Genomic DNA, 6022 nt, shown 5'->3' with positions numbered 1-6022 from the left:
TCTGTTGGGTTCCACTGGTCCATGTGCCTGTTTTTATGCCAGTACCAGGCTTTTTTTCATTACACTGGTCTTGTAATACAGCTTGGGATCAGGTATTGTGATCCCTCATACTTCGCTCTTCTTTCTCAAAATTGCAGCAGCTATTCAGGGTCATTTATGGTTCCATATAAATTTCTGAAATGTTTGTTTTATGACTGTGAAATATGCTATTGGTAATTTAATAAGTATTGCACTGAATCTGTAAATTGCTTTGGGTAGTATGAATACTTTGATGATGTTAATTTTTCCAATCCATGAACACAGTATATGTTTCCATTTGTTTGTGTCTTCCTTAATTTCTTTCTTCAGTGTTGTTTAGTTTTCTGAATGTAGGTCTTTTACCTCCCTGATTAAGTTTATTCTTAGGTGTTTTATTTTTCTTTTTGCTATATCAAATGGGATTTTCTCCTTGATTTCTCTTTCTGCTCTTTCATTGTTGGTATACAAAAATGCCTTTGATTTCTGGATATTAACTTTGTATCCCACTGTTCTCCCAAACTCATTTATTAGGTCGAGCAGCTTTGTTTGTTTTTTTTTTTTTGGTCAAGTCTATAGGATTTTCTATGTATGGTATCATGTCATGTGCAAACAATGACAGTTTTGCTTCCTCCTTTCCAATTTGGGTGCCTTTCATTTACTTTTCTTGTCTTATTGCTGTGGATAGGACTTCAAGTACTATGTTGAATAGAAGTGATGAAAGTGGAAAATCTTGTCTTGTTCCTGATCTTAGTGGCAAAGATTTTAGTTTTTGCCCATTGAGTATGATGTTGGCTGTAGTTCTCTCCTCTTTGGCCTTTATTATGTTGAGGAATTCTACCTCCATTCCCATTTTGCTGAGTGTTTTTATCATAAATGGGTGCTGTACCTTATCAAATGCTTTTTTCTGCATCTATTAATATGATCATGTGATTTTTGTCTTTGCTTTTGTTTATGTCATGTATTACATTTACTGATTTGTGAATATTGAACCATCCTTGCATTCCTGGGATGAGTCCCACTTGATCATGGTGCATGATCTTTTTAATATACTTTGGATGTGGTTCGCCAATATTTTGTTGAGGATTTTATCATCTATGTTCATCAGCAATATTGGCCTGAAGTTTTCTTTATTTGTTGTGTCTTTATCTAGTTTTTGGAGTAGGATGATGTTGGCTTCATAAAAAGAGTTTGGTACTCTTCCATCATTTTTAGATTTTTTGGAATTGTCTGTGAAGGGTAGGGATTAGCTTTTTCTTAAATGCTTTGTAGAATTGTCCTGTGAAACTTTTTGGTCCAGGGCTTTGGGGTGTTGGGAGTTTTTTGATTGCTGCTTCAATTTCATGTGCTGTTATTGGTCTGTTCAGGCTTTCTGCTTCTTCTTCATTGAGTTTTGGAAGATTATATTTTTCTAGAAATTTGTCCATTTCATCTAAGTTTTTAAATTTCTTGGCATATTGTTCTTCATAGTAATTTCTTACAATTTCTTGTATTTCTGTGGTGTCAGTTATAATCTCTCCTCTTTCATTTCTGATTGTGTTTATTTGGGTCCTTTCTCTGTTTTTCTTGATGAACCTACTTAAAGGCTTGTCAATTTTCTGTATCTTTTCAGAGAACCAGCTCCTGGATTCATTGATCCTTGGAATCATGCTTTAAATCTCTATGTCATTTAGTTCTGTTGTGATCTTTGTTGTTGCTCCTTGAGTTCTTTTAGGCATAGGGTTAGGTGGTTTGTTTGAAATGTTTCTGTCTTTTTTAGGTAGGCCTTTATCACTATGAACTTCCCCCTCAGGACTGCCTTCACTATGTCCAATAAGTTTTGGGTTGTTATGAATTCATTTTTCTTTGTTTCCAGAAACTTTTTGATTTCTTCCCGAATTTCATTCTTGACCAATTCATTGTTTCATAGCATGCTGTTCAATCTCCATGAGTTTGAGTGTTTTGGGTTTTTTCCCTTGAGGTTAGTTTCTAGTTTCAGTCCTTTGTGGTCAGAGAAAATGCTTGGTATAATTTCAATTTTCTTGAATTTGTTGAGGCTTGCTTTGTGTCCTATCATGTGATCTATCTTTGAAAATTTTCCATGTGCATTTGAAAAGAATGTGTATTTAGCTTCTTTGGGATGAAGGGCTCTCTGTATATATATATCACTTGAGTCCATTTCACCTAGGGCATTACTCAATACCACAGTATCCTTGTTGATATTTTGTTTGGAAGATCTGTCCATTTTTGACAGTGGGGTGTTAAAATCCCCTACTATAATTGTGTTGCTATCAATATCTTTCTTGAAGTCCTCTAAGATTTTATTTATGTATTTGGATGCTCCTTTGTTGGGTGCATATATATTTACAATGTTTGTGTCTTGGTGGATTCTCCTCTTCAGTATCATGAAGTGAACTTCTGGATCTCTCTTTATGGCCCTTTTTTGAAATCAATTTTGTCTGATATGAGTATTGCTGCCCCAGCTTTTTTTTTTCCTGTCCATTTCCTTGGAAAATTTGTTTCCAGCCCTTCCCTTTCATCCTCTGTAGGTCTCTTCTCCTGAGGCAGGTCTCTTGTAGGCAGCATTTGTGTGGGTCATGCTTTCTTATCCATTCAGCTATTCTATGTCTTTTGATTGGAGCATTTAATCCATTTATGTTTAAAGTTATTATTTATAAGTACTTATTCATTGCCATTTTGTACCTGTGTTATTCTCTCTCTCTTTTTTTTCCATTTTCCTTAAAGCAATCTATTTAATATGTCTTGAAGAGCTGGTTTGCTGGAGGTGTATCCTTTTAGTCTTCTTTTGTCTGGGAAGCTCCTTATTTGGCCTTCTATCTTAATTGAGAGCCTTGGTGGGTAATGTAGTCTTGGTTGCAGGCCTCTGGTTCTCATTACTTGGAATATTTCTTGCCATTCTGTTCTGGCTTGGAGTATTTCCATTGAGAAGTCAGCTGCTAGCCTTATTGGGGCTCCCTTGTATGTTACTTCCTGTTCTTCCCTTGCTGACTTTAAGATTCTCTCTTTGTCTTGAAATTTTGCCTTTTTAATTATGATGTGTCTTGAGGTGGGCCTCTTTGGGTTCTTCTTGATTGGGACTCTGCGTTTCCTGCATTTGTGTGAATTTTTCTCATCAAATTAGAAAAGTTTTCCATCATTACTTTTCCAAATAGGTTTTCTATCCATTGCTCTCCTTTTCTCCTTCTAGTATTCCTATTATACAGATATTATTATTTTTCATATCGTCTTGTCTTCTCTTAATCCCTCTTCATTCTTTCTGAGCCTCTTTTCCTTTTCTTGCTCTTTCTGGGTGTTATTTTCTACTTTGTGCTCCAGCTCACTGATCTGATCTGTTTCATCAATCCTCCTTTTGATTCCTTCTACTGTGTTCTTCAGTTCAGAAATTATATTGTTCATTTCCTTTTGGCCCTTGTTGATAGTTTCTATTTTCTTTTTCATGTTGATATAGTTTGCAGTGAGTTCATCACAGTTTCCCTGTAGTTTCTGGTACCTCATTTTGAGCTCATTGGTCTTCCTGATAACCATTGCTTGGAACTCAGTATCTGATAGTTGGCTTGCCTCTCTGTCATTTAGCATTCTTTCTGAGACTTCCTTTCATTTGGGGATTGTTTGAAATTTTGCCTTTTTAATTATGATATGTCTTGAGGTGGGCCTCTTTGGGTTCTTCTTGATTGGGACTCTGCGTTTCCTGCATTTGTGTGAATTTTTCTCATCAAATTAGAAAAGTTTTCCATCATTACTTTTCCAAATAGGTTTTCTATCCATTGGTTTCTATCCAAGGTTTTCTAACCCCTTTCATTTGGGGATTGTTTCTTTGTCTTTCCACTGTTTGTGAGACTCTTCTTGTTAGCCTCAGCTTCTTAAATTGATCTCTTCTGGCTCCCTGGATTTATGGTATGAACTTCTGTGGTAGAAAACCTGTGAGATTCAGTGGTGCAGCGTCCTTGATATCCTGAGCTCACTAGTTTTGGACTGCGGTTTAAGTTGGCTCTGTGTTTGTCTTTGGGTTTTGATTGTTCTTGGGTCTTTCTTTGGTAGGTCCTTCCCTTCAGCTGGTTAAGTAAGGGTTTCTCTTTCTACCACCTCTTGTATTTTATTTTATTTTATTTTTTTGCTGGTGTGGACAGCTTGTGTTGAAGCTGGTTCTTCTGTTTGTAGAAGATTTTGAGGATTCTCTTTTACTGTTGTTTAGTTGTTTGTACTTGGTAGTTTCTCTGCTATTTAGCTGTTTTTCCAAATAGGTCCTCGATTGAGGTTTGTGTGGTTTCCACTCCTTTCTTCATCTTCCTTTGTTCTTATCTGTTGGTGGTTTCTTTGTTTTGGGTTTCTTCTTCCAGTGGGTATCCTGGTGTTCACCACTCTCCCCTATTCTTTTTTGTGATCAGTTGGAGGGGGGAGGCAAAACGGTTTAAGACAGCAAGAGGGTATTCTATGATATTTACAGTAGCATCCGGTAGAGAAGAGAAAGGAGGTCCTTTGTTTATGTATAATGTTAACCGTGACCTTCCACCCAACTAGCCACTTTTTAGAAAGGATGGAAAGAAGATAAGACTCTTCTTGGGGAGGGAAGGATTGTGAGTTGGATCTAGAAATCAGTGAAGTTGTGAGAGGTCAGATTCTGATGTAAGGTGAGAGTAAAGGATAGTGAATAGGTGTAAGTGTAAGAGAGTAAAGTTAACCACTATAGTAATAGAGTTCAGGATATTGTGAAGTGGGCTAAGGTCTGGGAGGGGTGGTCTGAAGTATTTACAATTGTATGGAACAGTTATTAATTACAATAATATTAGAGCAACAATCATTTTACAGAATCTATGTGATCTGGATAACAAGAATAGGAAGTATAGTGTGCTATACTATTTACATTTGAACACTATATGGAACACTATATACATTTGTGTTCCATTAGTGTGCTAATGGAAGGACTGTTGAAGGACAGTAAATTAGCAATACACTATGGAAGAGGGAACAGGGGAAACATATCAAATGATACAATATAACCAACCAAGCAAAGAAGGCTATATAGACTTTCTATAGAAAGAAGAGGAATACAAAAATGCTATTAAAATAACAGATGTAAGAATAATAAAAAAATAATACAAATATTCAATAACTTACAGTTCTCTGTAATAGCAAAGTGAAAATTTTCTCACTTTCTCAGCTGTTGGGATGCCCCCTCTTTGTGTCCAACTTTTGTCTTTTCACAGGTCCTGTTTTTTTTTTTTTGTTTGTTTACATGTGGGTATTAAAAAAATAAAGCAGAAAAAGGGAGGAAAAAGAAATAAAACTGGAAAGAAAGGAAGAAGTAATAAAACCAGAAAGAAGGAAAGAGAGAAAATAGGGATTGAAAGATTAAAAAATACTAAAAATAAAAAATAAAAATTTCCTTAAAAAAACAAACAAAGAAAGAAACAAACAAAAACCTCTTGTTGATTTCAAACTGACCAAACCGATTTTTCTGGTCTTGCTGGGTGCAGCAGGCTGAGGGGCGATTGGTATGGCTTTTTTTCCTTCCAGATCTGCACTCAGTCATTCTGGTGCATACTCTTCCCAGAGCTAGCCTGGGATCTCTCCCTGGTGCCATGGGTGTGGGATCCAGGTCTTCCTTAGAGTGCTCTTTCCCAGGGGTTACTGCTGTGAGCTGGGGTGTGGGCACGCACACTCCACCAGGCTGCCTTGGTTTTGCAGGTTTGGGCAGGCACCCTTCCCAGTGCTATGGGGGCATGCAGGGCATTCTGCACAATCTTGGGATAGCTGCCCAGTTGGGTGGGACAGAGCCTGGAGTGGCTGTTGCAGAAGAATTCCCCAAACAGTGTCTCTCTTTCCACTTTTTCTTTTTGAGAAATTCCTCCTCCTCAAGCTTGCTGTTCTGCTCCATACAGCCCAATTCTCCAGCCAGACCGGTGACTATTGGAGTCAGGGCTCTGTCACTGCGTGACTCTCAACTCTCCTGAGCTGGTGTCCACAGACTCTGCATGTGCTCACAGCCCCTGTGTGTTTGCCACTTAGT

The sequence above is a fragment of the Phyllostomus discolor genome, chromosome 7, assembly GCF_004126475.2.
Source record: "Phyllostomus discolor isolate MPI-MPIP mPhyDis1 chromosome 7, mPhyDis1.pri.v3, whole genome shotgun sequence".
NCBI lineage: Eukaryota > Metazoa > Chordata > Mammalia > Chiroptera > Phyllostomidae > Phyllostomus > Phyllostomus discolor.
This window is presented reverse-complemented; position numbering follows the sequence as displayed.